Here is a 26,326-nt window from a genome sequence, read left to right as displayed (position 1 = left end):
AGGACCTGCTTATAGACATTAGTAAAAAATTTATAAATTCTATCATTCAATAAATATTAGTAACTGTAGTCCTGTTTAACAAATTTTGTTTGATGAAATTTTAAGGGAATAAATGACAAACAATCAGTTATTCTTTTCTAACAAGGAGAATGATCTTTAAATTGTAAAGGGTAGAACAAATAAAAGGATTACAAAATAATACAATAAGCAATTGTATGCCAACAAATTAAATAACCTGAATGAAATAGACAAACTCCTAGAAGGACATAAATTACCAAAAGTAACTCCAAAGGAAATAGAAAATGTGAATAGACCTATAATGAGTAAAGATAATGAATCTGTAATTGGTAAACTTTCTACAAAGAAAAGCCTAGAACTAGATGGCTTCACTGGTGAATTCTACCAAACCTTTAAAGAATAATTAGCACCAATCCTTTCAAAATCTTCCAAAAAGTAGAAGAGGAGACAACACTTCTAAATGCATTCCATAAGGCCAATAATATCATTATACCAAAGTCAGAAAGATAGATCACAAGAAAAAAATACCTTCAGATAAAAATCCCTTATGAATGTAGATGTAAATAAGAACTACAAAGAAATATAACTTTATATTCACTAAGATGGCTATAATTTTTTTTAAAAAGACAGGAAAACAGTCTGGCTGCTCCTCACAAAGTTAAACATAGCATTACTACCTGATTAATCAATCCTACTCCTGGTTATATACCCAACAGAATTGAAAAGAGAGACTCAAAGCCAATACTTATATACTAGTGTTTACTGAAGCATTATTCATCATATCCAAAAATGTAAACAAGCCAAATGTTCATGAACTGATGAATGAATAAACACAATGTCATGTATTTGTACAATGAAATACTATTCTTCCATAAAGGGAATGAAGTATCGATAAATACTAAACATGGATGAACCTGAAAACTTTATGTTAAGTGGAGGAAGCCAGACAACAAAACCATATATTGTATGATTTCATTTATCTAAAAAGTCCAGAATCAGAAATTCATAGAAAGTAGACTAATAGTTGCCAGTGCAAGGGGGTACTGGAGGGGAAATGGGAAGTTACTACTTAATAGGTATGAAGTTTCTTTTTGGGGTAATGATAATTTTCTGGAATTAGTGGTGATAGTTCCATATATTGTGAATATACTAAAAGACACTGGATTGTATGCTTTAAAATTGCTTAAATGGTGAATTTAATGTTAGTCACTTTATCACAATAAAATAGATCACAAGATTTACGGGAAAATAGGATTTAAGAGATAATACTCAAAAACTTACCAGTGACACATAAAAAGCAGATAGGAATTTAATTAGACAGAATGGAATCTAATAAAACAGGAGCACAGTTTTACACATTCTAAATGGTTAAGAAATAAATGGATACTGTAATAGTTATGGTATTTTACCTTGAAAAATATCTAAAGTTTCCTTGTGGAAGTGGGTGCCTGAACTCCCACTCTCACCAGGCTTGCCTGACTGGCTTCCTCACCCACCATCATGTGTGCAGGAATAAAAGAACAAGGCAGTAAAGGGTAAGAAGAGAGGAAGAGAGACGAGAGCAGAGAGAAAAAATATATAATAAGCCAAGAGGAAATGGGAAAATGAAAGAGTCTTTAGGACAGGGGTTTTTCCATATAATTGTGGCTATGTTTTGATATTATCCTAATACTCAAGCTTGTAGCTTGAAAGTTTTTGTAAAGTGGTGGCAAGAGGTGATCTGAAATCACATGGAACAATTGTGACACTGAATGCAGATGATGTGGCTTGATGTCCTCATGAGGGTGTGCCTGGAGTTTTTGGGTTCTGCATTCACCTAATGGTTCTCTTTGGAAAATATTCAGGCCTTCAAAACAAAACAGGTTTGTTTTCTGGCTGGCACAAATTCAGATGTTTCCATGTGAAAGCAGAACTGACTGAATTTTGTTAGCTTTTTCATATAATTGTGGCTATATTTTGGTATTACCCTAATATTCAACAAGTTATAGGTTCCTAAATATTAGCTTCAATGTAGAATCTAAAACCGTATTAATAAACTCTCCACACTCTGTTACATTAAAATCCATGACTTTGGATTTTATCTTGTACTTTAAATAGGTAGTTTACCTATGTATGATTTTATAGGATCATTCCTTGTTCATTTGGAAAACATCGGTTCACTGAATTACTAGTCAACTGAATCCAAAGGCAGAAAAAAAGATCACATACTTAACTAAGTAGGATCTATCCTAGGATGTGAGATTGTTACATCATGTGAAAATGAATCAACATAATACACCATATTAATAGAATGAAGGACAAAACTCATGTGATCATCTCAGTAGATGTGGAAAAGTATTTGATGAAATTCAACAATCTTTCATGATAGAAACATTCAACAAACCGGGAATAGAAAAACAAATTCCCCACCTGATAGCATCTACAAAAACCCCATAACTAGCATTATACTTAATGGTAGAAGCCTGAAAGCTTTCCCACCAGAATCAGGAATAGGGCAAGGATGTTCACTCTCACTACTCTTTTCAACATTGTACTGGAGATTTTTCCCTGTAATTTGGCAAGAAAAGGAAATAAAAGGCATCCAAATTGGTAAGGAAAGAGTAAAACTATTTCTATTTGCAGCTGACATGATATTATAAGTAGAAAATTCTAGGGAAGGTACAAAACAACAGCTATTAGTGCTAATAAACAAGCTTAGCAAAGTTGAAAAATACAAAATAATTATGCAAAAATTAATTGTATTTCTATGTAGTAGCAATGAACAATCTGAAAGGAAAAATTTAAAAAGTCAGTTTATAGTAGTATAAAAAAGAATAAAATATTTACAAACAAAATCAACAAAAGGAGTTTAAGACTTGTGTGTTGAAAACTGTAAAAACATTGCTGAAATAAATTAAAGAAGATCTAAATAAATGGAAAGATATCCCATGTTCATGGATTGCAAGATTTAATATTAAGATAATAATTGAGCTACATAATCAATGCAGTTCCTATAAAAATTCCAGCTGTTTGCTGTCTTTTCCTCAGAAATAGACAATTAATTTAAAATGTATATGAAAGGGCAGGAAACTTAGATAGCTTAAATAAACTTGAAAAAGAACAAAGATGGATTCATACTACCAATTTCAAAACTTCCTGTGAAGCTACAGTATTAAAAACTATGTGGTACTGGCATAAAAACAGATATCTAGAGCACTAGGAAACAATTGAATGTCCAGAAATAAACCTCAAGTTTATGGTCAATAGATTTGCTGGAAGGGTTCCAAGGATATTCAATGGAGAAAAAAATAGTTGTGTCAAAAATTTGGTGCTGAGACAACTAGATGTCCACATGCAAAAGAATAAAACTGTATCACTCACACCACATACAAAAATTAACTCCAAACAGATCAAAGACCTAAATTTAATAACAAAATCTATTAAACTCTTACAAGAAAACATAAAGCTTTTTGACCTTGAATTCGGCAATGGTTTCTTAGACATGACATCAAATCACGAGCAGCAACAAAATAAATAAATAAATTAGACTTCATAAAATTGAAAACTTTTGTACTTCAAAAGACACTATCAAGAAAGTTAAAAGACAACTCATGGAATGGGAAAAAATATTTGCAAATCATATATTTAATAAGGGACTAGTCTATCCAGAACATAAAAGACCTTTCGCAACTCCACGTTAAAAAAAGACAGTGCAACAGAAAAATGGGCAACTACTTTTAATAGACATTTTTAAAAGAAGATATACAAATGGCCAATAAGCACATGAAAAATGTTCAACAGCATTAGTCATTAGGGAAATGCACATAAAAACCACAACGAGATATCATTACACACTCACTAAGATGGTTATAATAAAAATGTGAAACAATAAAAAGTGGTAGCTAGGATGTAGGGAAATTTGAACCCTTTTATTTTGCTGATAAGACTTAAAATGGTGCAGCTGCTTTTGAAAAACCATTCCTCAAAAGGTTCAATATGGAGTTACCATATGACTCACCAATTCTACTACTAGGTATACATCCAAGAAAAATGAAAAATGTGTTCACACAAAAGCTTGTGTGCAAACATTATAGCACCTTTATTCATAATAACCAAAAAGTGGAAATAACTCAAAAGTCCATCAACTGATGAATGGTTAAATAAAACATGGTACATCCACATAGTGGAATATTATTTGGCCCTAAAAAGGAATGAAGTACTGATACAAGCTAAGTCCTTGATGAACCTTGAAAAGATTATGCTAATTGAGAGAATATAGTCACAGAAGACCATGTAGTAAGTGATTTCATTTATATAAAAAATCCAGAATGGGCAAATCTGTAGAAACAGAAAGTAGATTAGTGGTTGTCTAGGCTCGGGGTTTAGAAAGGAAATGGAAAGTGATTGATAATGGGTATAGCATTTCTTTTCACGCTGATGAAATGTTCTGAAATTAGATTCTGGTGATGTTTGCACAACTCTGTGAATAAAAGTCACTAAATTTGCACAGCTTAAAAGAATATGCTTTATAATATATGAATTATGTACCAATAAAAAATGAAGAGATATGATGATTATTAGGAGCCAGCAATGAATCACTTAAGAATAATTTGACTAACATAATTTGTTATCATTTTTTCATAAGCCAACTAGACAAGCAGATTAGAGAAACAACCCATAGACAATGTATCATGATTTAAGTAAGTAATTTTGATCCAGTCATTGATTGTTTTGCTTGTTCAGTAATTCATTATCTTTTGGAAATATGCTAAGAATGTACCTGAATTGTGCTGGCTATTGGTGATTCAGAGATCAATATGATAGTTCTTCACAGAACTATCTATTAATTTAAAATTATGTTTTAAATATGAAAAGAGAAACTCAGAGAGGTTAAATAACTGTCCTGATGTCACACAGCTAGTAAGTAACAAAGTAAGAATTTGAACTAAGTTATATAGGGCTGAAAAGTCCATGAGGTTCCATTTTGGCATGCTTCCAACAGCAGCGTGCTTGTGGGTAAGAATAGGAACTGAGTGATGATGTAATTCAGAATATTCACAAAGAGTTGAATAACTGAATGCAGGGAATGTAAACTCATGGACTGATCTCAGTCTTGAGGGACACCCCTAGAGTTGTCACAGGGCTCTGAGAATGGCTGGATCCCATTTGATAATCTTATCATCAACATAAATGAAGACAGACAGAAGGCAGGATGACCACATTTGTTGTTGACACAAAGCTGGAAGTGATAGTTGATATGCTCAAAGAAAGAATCAGGATTTAAAAAGATCTCATCAGACTGGAACTATGGGCTGAAATTAATATGGGATTGAGGGAGAACTGGATTAACAGGAATTCACATGAAAAAGACTTGGATATTTTAATTGACAGCAAGCTCAATATGACTCAAAGGTGTTAGCCAAAAAAGCTAAGGCATTCTTATCCTGCATTAAAATATAGTGTCCAGGAAAAGGAATGTAATTGCACTCTGGTCATTGCTATTGTCTGACAAATTATGAAGCATTTTGTTCAGTTTGGGGCGGCTATTGTTTGGAAGGATATTGACAAACTGGAGCATGTTCAGAGAGACCAGAAGAGTGAAACTGTGTCGTGTGAAGACTGGGGGTGTTTAGCTTGGAATAGGAAGATCTGGATGGTACAGTGGGAGTGGGGAGAAGGGAAGTAAAATAGGTATTTTCAAAATAGGTATTTTCAAAGATTTAAGGGGATGTCTTGGGGCTGGTGGTTTAATTCAATTCTATTTACTTTAGTAGAATTCAAACTCAAACAAGACAGGGAGACAAATTTCTGCTCATGAATTATTTTCAGATAATTAGGAGTTGTGGAAAATGGAATAATCTACTTTGTAATTTAGTGAGCAGTTGTTCGTGGGGATTATGCAAGAATATGAACACTATTAAATAATTTAGAGGTATTACTGAAACTTCATTGAAGATTGTCTCAATGTCTTATAAGATCCGTTTGAGTTCAAAGAGCCAATAATAATTATAATATTATTGTTATAGTATCAACTAATATGAATTGAGAAAATTATTATAAAAATATTCTACATGCATGATCATATTTAGTCTGACAAAAAAAGTAATATTTTATTACTCCCATTTTATAGATGCAGAAATTGAGGACTTAGACAGGCTGAGTAACTTTCTCAAGGATACATGGGTTGTAAATGTTAAAGCTAGACTTCCAGCTCAGGTCACTGTAATTCAGAACTGCAGCTCTTAACTGCTCTCCTAAAACTCTTTTGGTCTCTATGTCATTTAATATGTTATAATAGGTTGATTGCAGTTAGATAATCTGGCTAGAATTCTACCTGCTTAGAGTGAATACATATATGGGGAGGGGTGTTGTATTGTTAAGACATTTGAGTAACTCAAGGTCAACAGGAACTCTTACCTTCATGGAGAGTAAATGCCTGTCCAATGGAATTTCAGTATCGACACGTTCAGTGTTTAAAAAAGCAAGCAGCGTAGCTCATATTTTCATTCTTGGATTATTTTAAATGAAACAATGCCAGAGTACACAAAAGCAGATAGCTTGGTTTCAGATTTTCATTCCTGAATTGAGATTTCAATATGCATGCCATGCTAGGATATGCCTACCAAAGAATGGAACGAGTAAGGGATGGAAATTACCGTATTTACTCATCTTAGGCAAATGACTTTTCTGCAACTTGCATGGTGATTTTATTTTTCTCTAAATAGTAAATGAGTGACCAACAGGTGCTCTATGGTATGCTGTCTTGCAAATATCTGGTTGATTTCAATTTGAAGGCCCTGCCACAAAGTTTAAGTTTTTGGACAAAAAAAAGAATAGTATAGTATTTTTCTTCAATAAATTATTTCCTTGTTCAGTATAACTTTGAGACAGGCAGACCAGAAATAAATTGATTAATTCATTCTAGGAAACAGACAAAGGAAAAAGTATAGATTTTGATAAATGGAAGAAAGAACATAAGTACTAACTCTCAAAAATTAAGAGGGGAATATACTTAGATAGGATAGTAAGAAAAAGCCAATCTGTGCTAGTGACTTTTAAACTGAAGCCTGAATGTTGGGAAAGAACCTGCAGGTGCAGAGCTTAGAGCAGGATCAGTCTAGATAGAGAATGCAGCAAGCTGAAAGGCCCTGAGGCTGGGAGGAGTTTAGCACATTCTAGTTACACACAGAACAGATGGCAGCGGTCCAGATGAGGGATGTCTACAGCTTGGCCTAGGATGATAGCGGTGGAGGCATATTTTGGAGGTACTCACACACTGGAATAGACTCTATACATATATGTCATATTAAAGTACATCATACATGCATACAAGTCGTTCTCCAATCCCTATTCAGTTCTTTATAATCTCAAAAGTCTTCAATACATTTCAGTCTTTTATCAGACAGTCTTAAACAGAAGCCATTCCTCTTCCTTGGTGTGAGAGAGGATATTTCCTCAGACAATTCACTTTCTGTTTGTTAGAAATTACCTTTCTCCCTTCTTCCCTTTCTTCCTGCATTCCTTCTTCTTACCTGCCTACCTTCCTACAACAATATTTAATATATGCCTACTTGCTGTCAAGCACTGGGCTAGGTATTGAATATACAGTTATGAACAAAACAGTCCTGGTTACTGCTTTCATGAAATTTTCATTTAATTAGGTGCTGATTAGCCCAGACATAATTTTATCTACTTTGTATTTCTATTTTGTAAGTTAATAATTACTGAATGCTTACTAAATACCAGGTAGCATGCTGAGCATGTTACTTTTATTTTTTGTAAGCATTTTTCATTTTACTAAATAAATTTTATCATAAGGATGTGTTTAATGAATTGTTCATTTCTTGAATCTATACTATTTGAACCATTCCTACCTGTTGAACCTTGGGATGATTCACAATCATTTATAAAGACTCTGGCCAATTCAGTGGACGTGTATAGAAATAGCCTTAGGGTTCAAATACATCCTGAGAACAAAAGGGACACACACTGCCCAGAATTCAAAAGGCAAATGTTGCTTTTAGACTTGAATGATAGCTCTATCTGACTCATCCATTTTTAGGAGATGGAGAATAATAATATCTTTAAAATAAAATAAAAACTTTTTGTATTTAAAGAGTTTTTTGTCTTTTAAATTCTCTACTTAGTGATGATCTAATTTTATTGACACAAAATTGTATATATTTAAGGTGTACAACTTGACATTTTGATACACATATACATTGTGAAATCATCTCTTCCAAGCCAATTAATATGTCACCTTTATGTAGGTACCAGTTTTGTGCCCTTTGACCAACATCACTCCATTCCTTTCTTCCCTTGGCCTCTCTGTATCCATATGTTTGACTATTTTAAATTCCACATATAAGTGAGAACCATGCAGTATTTCTCTTTCTGTGTCATGTTTATTTCACTTGGCATAATGTCCTCTAGCTTCATTTGTGTTGTCGGAAATAGCAGGACTTAATTCTTTTTTAAAAGGCTGAATAACATTCTGTTGTTTGTGTGTGTGTATCACATTTTCTTATCCATTCATCCACTGAAGGACATTTTAGTTTTTTCCGTATCTTAGTTATTGTGAATAACGCTGGAATAAACATGGGAATTCAGGCATACCTCCATGATCCTGTTTTCAATTTCATTGGATATATATCCAGAAGTGGGATTGCTGGATCATACGGTATTTCTATTTTGAATGTTTGAGGAAGCTTTATACTGTTTTCCATAGTGGCTGCACTAGTTTATATTCTCACCAACAGTGTAAGGGGTTCTCTTTTCTCCACATCCTTGCCTACACTTGTTATCTTTTGTCTTTTTTATAATAGTCATACTAGCAGGTGTGAGGTGAATATCTCATTGTAGTTTTGATTTTTCATTTCCCTAATAATTAGTGATGTTGAGAACATCTTCATGCGCCTGTTGGTCACTTGAATTTCTTCTTTTGAAAAGTGTCTATTTAGGTTCTTTGCTCATTTTTTAGTCAGGATATTTGTGTTTGGGGTATTGAGCAAAATGAGATCCTTATATGTTTTGGATATTAATACATTTTGGATATATTATTTGCAAACATTTCCCCAATTCTATAGGTTGTTGTTTTCTTTATTGTGCAGAAATTTTTTAGTTTGATGCAATTCCACTTGTCTATTTTTAATTTTGTTACCTATACTTTTCATACCCAGAAAATTATTGCCAAGACCAGTGTCAAGAAGGTTTTTCCTTATGTTTTCTTCTAGGAATTTTATAGTTTCAAATTTTATGTTTAAGGAAGTCCTAGTCAGAGCAATTGGGCAAGAGAAAAAAATATCTCCAAGTTGGAAAAGAGGTAGTAAAACTATCTCTGTTTGCTGATGATGTGATCTTATACCCAGAAAACACTAAAGATTCCTTCAAAAGACTCCAAGATCTGATACATGAATTCAGTAAAGTCTTAGGTTACAAAATCAATGTACAGAAATCAGTAGCACTGCTGTACACCAACAGCAACCAAGCTGAGAATCAAATAAAAAACTAACCCCTTTTACACTAACTACAAACAAACAAACAAACAAACACAAACAAAAAACAAAAAGAAAAACAAAAAACCTAGGCATATACTTAACCAAGAAGGTAAAAGGGCTCTACAAGGAGGACTATAAAACACTGCTGAGGGAAATAATAGATGACACAAACAAATAGATGACCCATACTCATGGATTGGAAGAATTAATATCATGAAAATGACCATACTACTCAAAGCAATCTGTAGATTCAACATAATTTCTGTAAAAATACCAATATCATTTTTCACACAATTAGAAAAAAACTCCTAAAATTCGTATGGAATCAAAAAAGAGCCTGAGTAGCCCAAGCAGTCCTAAGCAAAAAGAAGAAATCTGAAGGCATCACATTACCTGACTTCAAATTATACTACAAGGTTGTGGTAACCAAAGCAGCATAGTACTGGTATAAAAATAGATACGTAGACCAGTGGAACAGAATAGAGAACTCAGAAATGAAGCAAAATACTGACAACCAACTGATATTTGGCAAAGCATACAAAAACATACATTGAGAAAACAACAACCTATTATTCCTGTCTCTCACAATATACAATAATTAACTCAAGATGAATTAAAGACTTACATCTAAGACCTGAAACCATAAAAATTTTAGAGAAAAACCTAGAAAAAATTGTTCTGGACATTGGCCTAGGCAAAGAATCTATTAAGACCCCCAAAAGCAAATGCAACAGAAAGAAAAATGAATACTAGGCTGGGCGCAGTGGCTCATGCCTGTAATCCCAGCACTTTGGGAGGCTGATGTGGGTGGATCACGAGGTCAGGAGTTCAAGACCATCCTGGCCAACATGCTGAAACCCCATCTCTACTAAAAATACAAAAATCAGCTGGGCATGGTGGTTCGTGCCTGTAATCCCAGCTACTCCAGAGGCTGAGGTAGGAGAAGTGCTTGAACCAGGGAGTCGGAGGTTGCAGTGAGCCGAGATCGCGCCATTGCATTCCAGCCTGGTGACAGAGTGAGACTCCGTCTCAAAAATAAATAAATAAACAAATAAATAAATACTAATAAATGGGACCAAATTAAACTAAAAAGCTTCTGCACAGCAGAAGCAATAATTATCAGAGTAAACAGACAACCTAGAGAATGGGAGAAAATATTTGCAACTCACGCATTCAACAAAGGACTAATATCCACAATCTATGAGGAACTTAAGTCACCAAGAAAAAAACAAATAATCCCATTAAAAAGTGGGCAGATGACACGAATGGACATTTCTCAAAAGAAAATATACAAATGGCCAAGAAACAGATGAAAAAATGCTCAACATCACTAATCATCAGCGAAATACAAATTAAAACCACAATGAGATACCACCATCCTAGCCAGGATAGCCATTATTAAAAAGTTAAAGAGCAATAGATGTTAGCATAAATGTGGTGAAAAGGGAACACTCATACAGTGTTGGTGGGAATGTAAATGAGTAAAACCTCTATGGAAAATAATATGGAGATTTCTTAGAGAACTAAAAGTAAATCTTCCATTTGATCCAGCAATCCCACTACGGGGTACTTACCCAAATGAAAAGAAGTCATTATATCAAAAAGACACCTCCTGCACGCATATGTTTATCACAGCACAATTTATAATTGCAGAGATATAGAATCAATCTAAGTGTCCATCAACTGATGGGTGGATAAAGAAAAAATATATGTATATATGCATAATATATATATACACATAATATATATATACATACACATATATATGTGTCTCTCTCTATATATATGTATATCTCCACACCATAGAATACTACTCAACCATAAAAAAGAACAGAATAATGTCTTTTGCAGTAACTTTGATGGAATTAGATGGAGACCATTATTCTAAATGAAGTAACTCAGGAACTGAAAACCAAATACCACATGTTCCCATTTATAAGTAGGGGCTAAGGTATGGGTACACAAAGGCATATAGGGTGGTATAATGGACATTGGAAACTCAGAAGTGGGGAAGTGGGGAAAGCTACCTTTTATGTACAATGTACACGACTTGGGTGAACTGGGATTTTAGTGCACAATTTGTCCATGTAAACAAAACCCACTCCTACCCCAAAGCTATTAAAAATTTAAAAACTATGTTTAAATAAACGTAAGACTTTTTGTGGTTCCATATGAATTTTAGATTTTTTTTCCTATTTCTGTAAACATCATCAGAATTTTGATAGCAATTATATTGAATCTGTAGATCACCTTAGGTAATATGAACATTTTGACAATACCAATTCTCCCAATCCATGAACATGAGGTGTTTTTTATTTATTCATGTCATTTTAAATTTTCTTCATTAATGTTTTTTAATTTTCAGTGTATAGGTCTCTCACTTCTTTGCTTAAGTTAATTCCTAAGTATTTTATTTTTTGATTGTTGCTAATGTAAATGGTATTGTTTTCTTAATTTCCTTTTTGGATAGTTTGTTGTTGGTGCATAGAAATCCCATTGAGTTTTGTATGTTGATTTTGTATCCTACAACTTTACTGAGTTCATTTATTTGTTTGAATAGCTTTTTTTGTGAAGTCTTTAAGGTTTCCTACATAAAAGATATTATCATTTGAAAACAGATAATTTTACCTCTTCCCTTGAGATTTGGATGCATTTTTTTTTTTTCTTGCCAGATTGCTCTGTGACTTCCAGTAATATGTTGCATAGCAGTGGTAAGAATGGGCATCCATGTCTTGTTTCAGATTTTACAAGAAAAATTTTTTATTATTTCTCCATTGTTGATTATGTGGGTTTTTCATATGTGGCCTTTATTTCCCTATTGATTATGATGCTAGCTTTGGGTTTTTCATCTATGGCCTTTTTGTGTTGAGGTCAGCTTCTTCCATACCTATTTTGTTAAGACTTTTTATCATGAAAAAATACCGAATTTTGTCAAATGCTTTTTCTGCATCTGTTGAGATCATCACATGGCCTTTGTCTCATTCTACTACTGTGGTGTATTACATTGGTTGATTCTCATAAGTTGAACCATCGTGGCATACCAGGGATAAATTCCACTTGATCCTGCTGCATGATCTTTTGAATGTGCTATTGAATTTGGTTTGCTAGTACAGTCTTGTGTTGTTTTTGTCTGGCTTTGGAATCAGAGTGATTCTTAAATGAATTTGGGAGTGTTCCTTCTTCTACTTCATAGAAGTTTAAGGATTGGTATCAGCTCTTCTTTAAATATGTGGTAGAATTCACCTACAAAGCCTTTTAGTTTGGGGCTTTTGTTGGAATGATTTTTGTTTTTGTTTTTGTTTTAAGCCAGAGACTCCCTCTGTCACCCAGGCTGGAGTGCAGTGGCAGCATCACAGCTCATTGCAGCCTCGACCTCCCGGGCTCAAATAATCCTCCTACCTCAGTTTCCTGAGTAGCTGGGACTACAGGCATGCACCACCACACCCGGCTAATTTTTAATGTTTTTGTAGACATAGGGGTCTTACTATGTTGCTCTGGCAGGTCTCAAACTCCTAGGCTTAAGCTATTCTCCAGCCTTGGCCTCCCGAAGTGCTGAGATTGCAGGTGTGAGCCACTGCACCAGCCTGTTGGAAGGTTTTTGATTATTAATTCAATCTCCTTGCTTGGTATTGGTCTGTTTAGGCTTTCTATTTCTTTTTGATGCAGTTGTAATGAGTTGTATGTTTCTAGGAATTTGTCCATTTCTTCTCAGTTACGTAACTCCTTGTTTGGCATATAATTGTTCACAATAGTCCCTTATGATGTTTTGTAATTTCCGTGTTATCCATTGTAATATCTCCTTTATCGTTTCCAAGTTTATTTATTTGAGTCTTCCTCTTTTTGTTTCTTAGTCTAGTTTAGGATTTGTTGATTGTTTGGCTTTTTAAAAACCAATTCAGTTTTATTGATTTTTCTCTATTCTTTATTTCACATCACACTATCATTTTCCTCTTTTTGCTAAGTTTGGGTTTAGTTTATTCTTATTTTTCTAGTTTCTTGGAGTATAAATCTAGGTTTTTAAATTGATATCTTTCTTCTTTAACATAGGCATTTAATACTAGGCATTAAAGTAGTTCCCTCCTAGTACTGCATTTGTCCCATCCCATAAGTTTTGGTAAGTTATATTTTCATTTTTACTTTTGTTGAGATAATTTTTTAAATTGCCTTTTCATTTTCTCTTTTACTTAATTGTTGTTTAAGAATGTGTGGTTTAGCTTACACGTATTTGTGAATTTTCCTGTTTTATTTCTATTATTGATTTCTAGTCTCATTCTACTGAGAAGATATTTGATATGAGCTCAATTTTCTTCAAGTTGTCAATACAACTTCAAGGCCACTGGGGACCATGGTGTCCTCTGTCATGTGGCTGATACTGATAGGCCCTGTTCTTCTTCTTTTATTCTAGTCATCTTCAGATATCTCAGCTGTGTTGGTTTCCCCAGCAATCTGCGTAGATGAAACCAAAGTGCGTCTTTCATGCAGTGCCCAGACGGCTGGGGAAGCTGGGCATTCACCCTGCTCTTCTTTTCCCTGTTTGGGAAGCTCATGCGTGGGCTGGGGAGTTATCACTGGTTGCTGAACTGTGATGGCTTGGGGGATGAGATAACGCAGTAAATTAAAACTGTTCTTCCTACCATTTTTGTGCAGTTATTTCTTGATTTTTTGCTTCATTGTGTTGTGACAGTATCTTAACTACACTTCTGAGCTCTCCTAGAGCTATTTTCATTCTTGGATAGCTAATTTTGTGTGTGTGTGTGTGTGTGTGTGCGCGTGTGTGTGTGTGTGTGTGTAAAGGCTGGGATCTTCTACTCCGCCATCTTCCTGATGTCACTCCTCACATGTATTATCTTAACTAATCCTTAAAACTCTATTCTGTTAATGAGTAAACTGAAGCTCAGGGAAATTGCTGGCCCTAAGTAAGTGGCAGAGTTAGTCTTAGTCTCAGGTCTCTGGAACTGAGAGTTCCAGCTCTTAATTTCAATGCTTTATGTCTTCTTAAATTTATTTAAAAACTAACCAAATACATAAATAAATGCAAACAAATGAAGAAATAAAAACTTGTTTTAGCATTACCTATTTCTTGCTATAGCTAAACCTATGTGCTTCCTTTAATGGGGAGGGAGCTGTAAAGCTTTATACTACCCTTTCTCAGGCTGCTCTGGTCTACATGATTTAAGATCTATTTTAAGAGAAATCAGCCGGGTGTGGTGGCTAATGTCTGTAATCCCAACACTTTGGGAGGCTGAGAGGGATGGATAACCTGAGGTCAGGAGTTGGAGACCAGCGGCCAACATGGTGAAGCTCCATCTCTACTAAAAATACAAAATTAGCCAGGTGTGGCAGCATGCCTGTAATCCCAAGTACTCAGGAGGCTGAGGCAGAAGGATCACTTCAACCCAGGAGATGGAGGTTGCAGTGAACCAAGATTGCACCATTGAACTCCAGCCTGGGCAAAAGAGTGAAACTCTATCTCAAAAAAAGAAAAAAAAAAAAAAAAAAAAAAAAAAAAAAAAAAAAAAAAGAAAAGAAAAGAAAATAAGAAAAAAATCATATAATGAGATCACCAGGAGCAATATCAATGACCTGTTAGTTAACCTGAACCTCTAACTGACAACCACGTCCCATCTCCTAATGTGGAGAAATACGTAGCATTGTTTAATTTTAATGATAGCAATATTGAAACGCATAATTGAGTTTTGTTTCTTGTTTCTTCTTCCACGTACAGCCAGACAAATTTCACTACTTGAATATTTGAAACTCTATTTGAAATCTGTAGCTTCATCACATAAAGAAAATTATGCACCAGAATCATAATAACAGAAATTACTCTTCTCTGTTTGCTTTCTGCTTCCCCTTCCATTCCATTTCCTACATATCAGTCAGTGATCTGCAAAAGTGAATTGGCTTGTGTTCCTCCTCAGCATTATACTCTCCAACTTGCCATTGCCCCAAAGGAAAAGATCAGCTGTAACCTGCAGGACCCTGTGTGTCCTGCCTCCTACCATCATTCCTAACTTCACCTTGCACCACCTTCTCCTTGGATTACTACCTTCCAGCCACAGTGTTCTTGGAGCTCCCATGGCCAAGAATACTCTTCCTTGAATTCAAGTGGCTAATGCTTTTCTATACTTTAGTTCTTTAATTTCACCTCCACAGAAAGACTTCCATAATTATCTGTCTAGAGAAGATCACTCTTTTTGAGTATCAATAGCTGATTATTCCTTATCTAAGTTTTTCGTTAGTTTTCATTCTAGCATGTATCACAAGCCACAATGGATATTAGTCTATTAATTTTGTCAGTACCACCCAATAGAATGTAAGCTTGAGGAGAAACTCTCTCTCTTGCTCCTTGATATACCACTGGTTCCTAGAACAGAACTTGGCACACAGAAGGCACCAAATAAATATGTAGAATGCATGAATAGATGATATTATTTCAATAACATTCATTAGATATATTTTTAAAACTTATTGGATTTTGCTAAAATATTATTCCATTTAGAATTTATTGAATGTAGAATGTCAAAGACACTGTAACCAACTGAGGGGTTCCTCCTGCCCACTGCACAAATAAAGACCATGGCATTGCAGTAAAGAAATTCTTTAATTGACGCAAGGCTGGCCATGCTGCATGGAGATGGAGTTATTACTCAAATCAATCTCATCAAAGGGTCATAGGTTAGGGGTTCTTCAAAGGTAGTTTAGAGGAAGGGGTGGAGATGGTTAGGCCATGGGTGAGTGCTTGCTGTTGACTGGTTAGGTCAGAGGTGAAATCATAGGGAGTTGAAGCTGTCCTCTTGCACTGAGTTGCTTCTGGGTGGGGCCACAGAAGCCATTGGTAAGTGGGATCAGGTGGTAGAGCCATGGGTGTCCAACATGCAAAAAACCAGAAAAGTTATCTCAAAAGGCCAGTGATATTCTCTGCAGGAGTAATTAAAGAAATTGCATATCTTTTGACCAGTCTGCACCTTAGCAAATTTGCAGGCTCCTCTCCTCCGCCTAACCTGGTGATCTCTCATTAGCTTTATAAAGGTGGTTAAGTTTTGGGGAAAGCCCAAACTGCAAGATATTTAAATAAATTATAGCCTCAATATCTTCCAAAGTTAACTCAGCCTAAGCCTAAGAGTAATTAAAGCAGCTTGAAAGCTAAAGACAAGAGGGAGGGTTGGCTAGATCAGATCTCCCCGACTGCCATAAGTTTCTCACTGATACAATTTTTGCAAAGGTGGTTTCAATATCCATAGGAACTTTAAAAGTAGTAGCTTACTATAATTAGTCACCAGTATCACAGACTGTAGAAAAGTGTTGGCCCAGTCATTGAACAAAATAATATACTCCTATACTGTAATGAGTTAAAAATTGTAGAATGGGATGCAGTACCTCATAAGTTTCTGTTTGTTGGCAAAGAAACTACTTCTGAGAGATTGAAGATTTGCACTAAGATTTATGACATGCCATTTACTATATCTGTAGCAAAATTTAAATTTAAAATACATGCTTAAGTCAAAGCATATTAAATTTATTATAATTTTTATAATTCATTATAAATTATGTTTTTATAATAATTTATAACAAATTATTATAATGTTATATTTTCCATGTGATTAAGTGCTTACATTTCTGAATTTCTTTATTCTTGTGAAAAGAACAATGAATTTTTATTTTAAGTTCTGGGATACATGTGCAAAATGTACAGGTTTATTACATAGGTATACATGTGCTACGATGGTTTGCTGCACCTATCAACCCATCATCTAGGTTTTAAGCCCCACATGCATTAGGTATTTGTCCTAATGCTCTCCCTCCCCTTGTCCCCCACCCCCTGTGTTATTCCCCTCCCTGAAATTTTTACAGGATAAGAAGTAATGAACAACTTTCTAGTTTACCACTGCCAAAAAGATCTTCCTTAATTTATTTAAATAAGGCAACGTTAAAAAAAATCAACATAAACTTCAGTTTTTGTTGCTGGAATGCAACATTTCAGCAATGTGAAAGTGTGAAGAAATGAGTGTTCCTACATCAGAACAAATGGACTCATTTTCAAAAAGTTCAGTTTGGGGATTATGACACCTTTTAATGATGCTAAGGGAAAGTATGTGCAACATCAGACACACTGGGCTGCCATTTATTCCTCTTGCCGCCTTGTCCCAGACGAGGCAGTGTCGTTGGTTGCAATCTGAGTACTGAACCCTAGTCGACAATACCCATTACTCATTCTTTCAATCAAATATCAACGTGGGAAGTTTGTGACTTAGGCCAAAGATAAAAGGATCTGAACAGCTGTTCCTCCCAGGCTCAGTTCTGATCCTTGTGGGTAAAAAAGAATACCTTAGAAAAATAACTGTGAGTCCTAATACAATGGGTGCCAAACAAAAAAATCCAGCCCTGTTTATTTTGGAAGAGACGTGTGCATCAATCTGGCTGTAAGCAAGGTATTTATATGCGTGCTTCTGCCCAACGGGGACAGCACGGTTCACCCCTCTCATTTGAATAAGATTTCTCTGTGTGAATTGTTTGTCTTCTCTACCCTGGCACCTTCTGAAAAGAAGAATGTCTTTAACATCAATAATAAATGATGACTTCTGTGTGTGAAACTAAAAACCAAAAATCTGGTCAGGATAGCCTCCCTTGAGGATTCAAGTTCTGACCATACAGAAGGATCAAGTGTCCTGAGGGTTACTGTCAATAGAACCTAAGAATTTAATGAGGGATTAGCAGTGGGGAGGCGGCAGGATAGATCTTCAAGTAGGAGCAGGGCAACTCATGTCTCTGCCTCATATTATTCCCCATATGACCACCATTTCCCCACTAGTTCTTGTCTCTCCGTCTTAAGTATCAAGTCTAGATTGAAACTTTTTTGGCTCCTGAATTGTGGATATACTTTCCAATTTTTCTATGTTGTTGACATTTATAAATATTAACTAATGATAATTAGGTGCTCTAGTTTAAAGAACGACACATGAAGTCTCTTCATTGCCCTGGAAATGTTCTCTGGCTGCTCCAATCATTGTAATTCACTTTTACATGTCATGCAAGTGCTTTTCATTCACTTATATTCCTTTTTCAATAGGATATTCTGAGAAATTAAAACTACAAAGACTAGCTCTCGTTTCTAGTAAGTAATAGCATGTTTCAAGGTTAAACTATACTAGGTCCTACAAAGGAATTTATTTAGTATTGAATCTAAATTTCTCAGTCTTTTGAATTCATCTGATACTTCTGATGTACAAAGAAAAGCACATCTTACTATAGCTAAGAAACTACAGATATACAGATAAGAAACTATAATTCCAAAGATCGCAATTGTATTTACATACTGAATTGGCTCCAGAAAAAGCATTTATTCTAGCATGTAACAAAACACGTTTGTTTTAGACATCAATATTTATACTGATCTCTTTCAACACTTTTAGTATTGCAGAATTTCAAATCATTAGGTATTCATTTTGCATTGTGCTTTTCAAGGTCATAGAAAGAATTCTCTATATTTTTCTAAGATATAGTTAAAAACATTCCTGTTTCATTAAAAACATTCCTGTGCTAAAACAAAGTAAATGGTTTCTGTACTAGAGCACATAGAAGCAGTTAGCTTCATATAGCTATTCACGCTCAAACTGGAAATTCCCTTTCTTAATTTTATGTTCCATATAAATGAGTCTGCGTTATAACTGTCTCAAAGACTATGTAGCTCATCATATTATATCCATAATTGCATTTTTCTTTACATTGATACTTGTTAACTAGCATCAGTGGGTGTCTCTGGCTTGAAAAATGGATGTCTCTGGATTAAGGATGTCTCTGGATTAAGGATGTCTCTGGCTTGAAAAACTTTACTTAGGGATTTCATACTAGTTTAAAATTATTTAAATACCAAATACCAAACCATATGCCAATATATATTTGTAGGATTTCAGTTGACTGTAACCTATAAGAGTAATTAATATTATATCACAGTAATTATTTTTATAAAAACATCACAAGTCAAGAAGATGGATTAGGTTAAGTAAAGCAGAGTAACAAACATTATAGAGCCATATCTAAAGAGAAAATACATGGTTTTTTTTTACAACGACAAGGTGCTCCTCATCATTTAGATGCAAAATCAAAAGTGTCTAAATAACTTTTTCTAAAGCCAACAGATAAAAACTAATCATATCTTAGTCTTAGTGCTAAGACACTATTGGTGAGATTTTGAAAAAAGCAGTGTGTTATGGTTTAATTGACAGCATTTTTTTCGTAGATGAGCACAAAATAAGTTCATCTTAGGATCCGTGGAGAGAGTAGAAATACTGAGTAGCATTTTCTTTTTGTTCCCATTGCAATCTAGGGTATGGGGTGGTTAATTTATTTTCATACAAATGTCAGAGGCATTTGAACCAGAGGAACTCCATCTTGAATAAGCACTGGGTAAAATAAGGCTGAGACTTACTGGGCTGCATTCCCAGATGGTTAGGCATTCTAAGTCACAGGATGAGATAGGAGGTTGGCACAAGATACAGGTCATAAAGATCTGGCTGATAAAACAGGTTGCAGTAAAGAAGCTGGCTAAACCCCACCAAAACAAAGATGGCAACAACAGTGACCTCTGGTGGTTCTCACTGCTACACTCCCGCCAATGCCATGACAGTTTACAAATGCCATGGCAACATTAGGAAGTTACCCTATATGATCTAAAAAAGGGAGGCATGAAGAATCAACCCCTTATATGGCATATAATCAAGAAATAACCATAAAAATGGGCAACCAGCAGCCCTCAGGGATGCTCTGTCTATGGAGTAGCCATTCTTTTATTCCTTTGCTTTCTTAATAAACTTGCTTTCACTTTACTCTGTGGGCTCACCCTGAATTCTCTCTTGCGTGATATCCAAGAACCCTCTCTTGGGGTCTGGATCAGGACCTGTTTCCAGTAACATAAAGAACATACTTTGTCCATGATTATGAAGCTTGTTTACTCTCCAGAATACCTTACAGATATACATCCATGGCAACATGCCTATATTGCTAGACAGATAGGTAGATATATAGATATAGATAATTGATTTTAAAATTAACCTCTGGAAACCATAAGTAATGAATTGTGGAAAGAGTTAATTGCTGCTAATTGACTGGAATCTTGATATTTTAACGTGAGATTCAAATTTATCTAAGAGTATTTTATCTGTTCATTTTATTTCACTGTGCTCTTCATCATGCCGTTAGCCAATGCCATGTTTCTTAAAAATGTGTATGACAGACCAATCATATACTCTGGTCCTGCTTTGAGTAGCATTTTTATAGTAGACATGTTTACCCTTAAAATGCTAAGAATTGCATGCGTCATTATATCAGTATTTAAAACATTTTAAGAATACATTATTTAAATTGTATTACTTATTTGGAATAAATGAGATAAAATAGCTTGTGGGGCATTATACTAATTGAAAGATTTCTATTAGTCTTCACTACTTAATTTTAGAAAAATAAAGAAATAATTAACATTAAAGGACTATAAAATTCAAGCAATCAGTGCAGATATTTTTCTGCAGTGTTATTTGGAAATTTGATGAAAGGCAATCTCCAATGTCTCTTAATGTCTTTAAGATGTTATGATCTTCAGTTCACCACGTTTTGCCTTGCAAAATGGCACTTGCAATTTTTTAAATGATGCTTTAGTTTTTAAATGATGCAATTTCTTTTCTTTCTTTTTTTTTTTTTTTTTTTTTTTGAGACGGAGTCTCGCTCTGTCGCCCAGGCTGGAGTGCAGTGGCCAGATCTCAGCTCACTGCAAGCTCCGCCTCCCAGGTTTACACCATTCTCCTGCCTCAGCCTCCCGAGTAGCCGGGACTACAGGCGACCGCCGCCGCGCCCGGCTGGTTTTTTGTATGTTTTAGTAGAGACGGGGTTTCACCATGTTAGCCAGGATGGTCTCAATCTCCTGACCTCGTGATCTGCCCGTCTTGGCCTCCCAAAGTGCAGAGATTACAGGCTTGAGCCACCACGCCCGGCCTAAATGATGCAATTTCTAAAAGTCGCGCTTCCTGCATGAAAACTTCCCAGATCTTAAGTATTTATTTAATTAAACTTAGAACATGAGAATAATAAATGCAAAATATTAGTTTTTAAGTGCTTGAGGTGTATTACTTCATTTAGTGTTAAAAACCAAGTGAAGTATCCAGGGCAATTATTATTCTGAGAAGTCAGCCAACCAGCCTAGGGTAACAATGCTTTAAAGGAAGCTCCAGATGTAGAATTGAAGTTTTTGTTTGTTTGTTTGTTTTGTTTTTTCCTAGCTGCTATAGACATGAGGTAGATGATTGATTGTTTTCCAAGGAAGCAAAATAATTTATATCACAGTGAAAATAGTACCCCCCCCACCTCCACCCTCCAAATATGAGTCAATGCAACTCCAACAGTGGCTTGGCCTTGAATTAGTATGGCTGCAGGGAGCCAAGGAAAGCGGGTTTAAGACAATAACTTTTCATGTTGAACTGTTTGAGTTCCTTATACATTCTGGATATTAGTCCATTGTCAGATGCATAGTGTGTAAACATTTTCTCCCATTCTGTAGGTTGTCTCTTTATTGATTATTTATTTTGCTGTCTAGAAGTTTTTGGTTTAATTAAGTCTCATTTGTTTATTTTTTGTTTTGTTGCATTTGCTTTTGAGGTCTTAATAATAAATTCTTTACATAGGCCAATGTCTTGAAGAGATTTTCCTAGGTTTTCTTCTAGGATTTTTATAGTTTCAGGTCTTAGATATAAGTCTTTTAATTCATCTCGAGTTAATTTTTGTATACAGTGAGAGATAGGGTCCAGAAAAACAAATAATCGCATTAAAAAGTGAGCAAAGAACATGAGCAGACATTTCTCAGAGGAAAATATACAAGTGGCCAACAAATGCAAAAAAAGTTCAACATCACCAATTATTAGAGAAATGCAAATTAAAACAACAATAAGATACCGTCTCACACACATGGACACAGGGAAATGAACATCACACACCAGGGCCTATCAGGGAGTGGGGACAAAGTGGAGGGACAGCATTGGGACAACTACCTAATGCACGTGGGGCTTAAAACCTAGATGACGGGTTGATGGGTGCAGCAAACCACCATGGCACATGTATACTTATGTAACAAACCTGGATGTTCAGCACATGTATCCCAGAACTTAAAGTAAAATAAAAAAGAAAAGAAAAAAGAAAGATACTGTCTCACACCAGTAAGAAAGGCTATTACTAAAAAGTCGAAAAACAGATGTTAGTGCAGTTTTGGAGAAAAGGGAATGCTTATACGCTGCTGGTGGGAATGTAAATTAGTACAACCTCTATGGAAAATAATATAGATATTTCTCAAAGAACTAAAACCAGAATTACTAATGGACCCAGCAATATCCACCACTAGGTATCTACCCAAAAGAAAAAAAATGTTACACCTGCATTTGTATGTTTATTGCAGCACTATTCACATTAGCAAAGACATGGAATGAACCCAGGTGTCCATCAATGGTGAATTTGATTAAGAAAATGTGGCATATATATACCATGGAATACTATGCAGTCATAAAAAAGAATGAAATCATATCTTTCAGAGAAACATAGACGGAGCTGAAGGCCATTATCCTGAATGAAATAACCCAGAAACAGAAAATCAAATGCCATATGTTCTCACTTATAAGTGGGAACTAAACAATGGGTACATATAGACATACAGAGGAAAACAATAGGTAACGGGGACTCCAAAAGAGGGGAAGGTGAGAGGGGCAGTGAGGGTTGAAAAATTACCTGTTGGGCATTATGTTCATTATTCAGGTGACGCATATACTAGAAGCCCAAACCTCACCACTACGTAATATATTCATGTAGCAAATCTGCATATGTAGCCTCTGAATCTATGAGAAATTTTTAAAAGTATGCATATTTTAAAAAAGTAACTTTTTCCACATAAAATATTACATAAATACTCACTACCTACACAGTCTGCATAACTATAGGTATAAACAGCTGAAATTTGTCAGGTACAAATGAAGGAAAGGACAATTGAGCCAAAGGGAATAATGTGTGAGAAAGGCAAGAATAAAGTGTGTTACAGGAAGAGTAAAGGATGCTCTGTAGCTAAGCAGAAGGTGGGCAAATTTGGGAAGAAAGGCTGGAATAAGGCTGAAAAGTAAATAGGCTACGAGGCTTCTGAAAACTCCTGAATGCCATTTGGAAGAGTTTGAATTTCACTTTAAAAAACTTGTTATTCAAATAATATGCCAAAGGAGTTTTAAGCTTTGTCAGAATTATATGATTTTTATTGTTTAGATTCTATTCGTTTCCATTAATTATGTTAGATGAATGCATTTTGTGCATAACTGGTCACGTATGGTTGAAAATGTTTACTTTGACTCCCACTATGGGAAGAGTAAACTGGTGATTAGATTATGCAGCTCAAACAGCTGAAGAAAACGGTGAATGCTGTATTAATTTTTATACTACATGAGCAGGACGTGTCCTTCATTTAAGTGATGTCTGCAAGTTAGCACCTATGCTTTATGACATGCAAAGAAGGCACTGTTTATGGCCAACAAGGAACAAGGATTATTTAGGGTAGCTGGTTGCCCAGAGAGAAATTAGATGAAATGAACAAGGCCAGAGAAGGGCACTAACTTTGCTGAGTGCTAACTACATCGGCCTACTCAGTTGCCTTACATTTAGCATCTCATTTAAGCCTCACAAGAACCCTGCAAGGTGTGTTATTTTCTCCATTTCAAAGATGAAGTGACTGGGGTCAAAGAAAAATTTAAGCAAATGGCCACCTAAATGCTTCTGAAATGTTAAAGCAAAATTTCACTTTTTAGTTCTATAAGCTAATGTCATCAAGTTATTGAAAACTAAACTTGAGCATTTAAATTTGATCCTAAAAAAATCATAAAGTTTAAGGAACTTTCTTCCATTTAAGATGTTATTACTATATTCTAAGAGAAGAATTTGTTTTTGAAAGAAAATAGTTTGCATTTGCTGACCCTGATGATGAAATCTTGCTGCTCAGATTTGGGAGGTCTTCGTCTTTGGATTCATGCTCCTCTTCTCAAAGTGACTACCTTAGGTTGATACAGTCCAGTGAGGGAGACCAGTTGGGACAAGGCCCAGGCTGCTCTCCTACAAATTTGCCATGAACAGGAGCCAAAATCTAAGACCTGATTCAAGTGGCCCAGCTGTCACTGGTGACACACTCAGGGGCTGGGCCTATCATGTTCCTATACAACCTAAGTGAGTCAATATTTCCACAATATTGGAAAATAACATTGTCAGGGAGGAAGGTAAAAGTTATGTTATTTGTGACAGTTCAGTAGATTAATCAACAATTTTAATTTTTATCAGCCATTTGCACCTTCCTATGCCAGAACTTGTTTTATAAAAATGAAAATGTAATAGAAAGTGCGTGCCTCTGTAATATGTAAAATATCTAGACAAAATTTTGCAATTACTTTGTGGGCAATTTCTCACTTTTTTTTTTTGTGGTACAATAGAAATGCCAAATGGTAACTTGCAGAAGGTTTGAATTAGTTATATTACCTGATATCTTGCAAAACAAAATGCCAAGTCGTGAGTAAAATATAGTTAAATTTTATATCCTCAGATCTTTTAAGTTTATAATGTTAACGTACAATCCTAGATGAAACTTCTATATTGGACACTATTTCCCCACCAATAACTTTTGTTTACTTAAATATTTTCCTCTCTCTCTCTCTCTTTCTCTATATGTATACAGTCATTTCCTACAAATTGCCCAATATATCAACTTTTCAACAATGGCACTGTGAGAAATGCTGCCAATATGCTAGGAGATCATTTGTAATTAATCATCACTCACTCTTTTTTTTTTCTGGCATTATTTATCTCAGTGTATACCTAACAGTTTTCTTTTTCAAGTGAACTCCGGACATCTCAAAGTCTTGAACACACAGTTTAGAATTATCTGTTTATTGACAGAGAATTTTGAAATGTATAGGCAAACATGCTGAAGTAAATCAGCTAAGATGCAGATAGTAAATTTGCTGATGAGGTTTTTGAAAAATGTATTTGCAGAAAAATTTAGATGAAGTTTCTGAAAAACTTATTATGGCCTAGAATTACATGATTTAATATAAATTGTCTTGAAATTCCAATTTCTATTAACCTCTTATGAAAAAGTATAATGAAATACAAATCATCATTTTAAAGGCCACACATCTAAAGCTATTAAATATTTCACTTTGCAAAGTTTACCTAGCATTTATTTGAAATTATGTGCTATTGTGCACTTTTAAAATTAATCATAAATAGCACTTATTTTTTTAAAAAAGTATCCTTCTATGCATAAATAATAACAACATGATGAATTTCTAGATCGTTCTTGGTATAAATGTTATTGTCTTCTGTGTATGACTACTATATCAAATAACATGAAATTTAATTGCCAATCTTCTAACCACTCATACCAGAAAAAGAATATTGTAATGATTGAGTGGATTGATTTACTCATACAAATAATTATACATTTTATAAGAACTATAAAACATCTCCATTAACCACTGCAGTCTTTCTGATCAAACAGTGACAGATAGGAGCTCAGAGTTTAAGGGCATTTGTTTACTATGTTTGCTTGGATTTTCCGAACTGCCTTAGTTCCTGATTCCACACTGCTATTGTGTGGATCAAATAATCCCTTGTCACAAAAATACCCTGGGGAGTGACTCCCCTGGCGTCCAGGTTATGAGTGTGGTCAGTCATTCCACATGCCTTAGGGATGAGCTATCTTTGCCATGACGAGCGATTTCCTTTTCGAGTTTTGTAATCCCCGAATACTAAATACTATTATCAATAAAAGT

General features: G+C 34.9%; 1 protein-coding gene across 2 annotated transcripts in view; it reads right to left on the bottom strand.

Annotated features, from left to right (window-relative positions):
- Nucleotides 1–26,326, bottom strand: part of RBIS (ribosomal biogenesis factor) — an 872,964-nt gene that overhangs the window by 189,602 nt on the left and 657,036 nt on the right. The gene's annotated exons all lie outside the window — the stretch shown is intronic.

The sequence above is a fragment of the Macaca thibetana genome, chromosome 8 (assembly GCF_024542745.1).
Source record: "Macaca thibetana thibetana isolate TM-01 chromosome 8, ASM2454274v1, whole genome shotgun sequence".
Taxonomy (NCBI): Eukaryota; Metazoa; Chordata; class Mammalia; order Primates; family Cercopithecidae; genus Macaca; species Macaca thibetana.
This window is presented reverse-complemented; position numbering and strand designations above follow the sequence as displayed.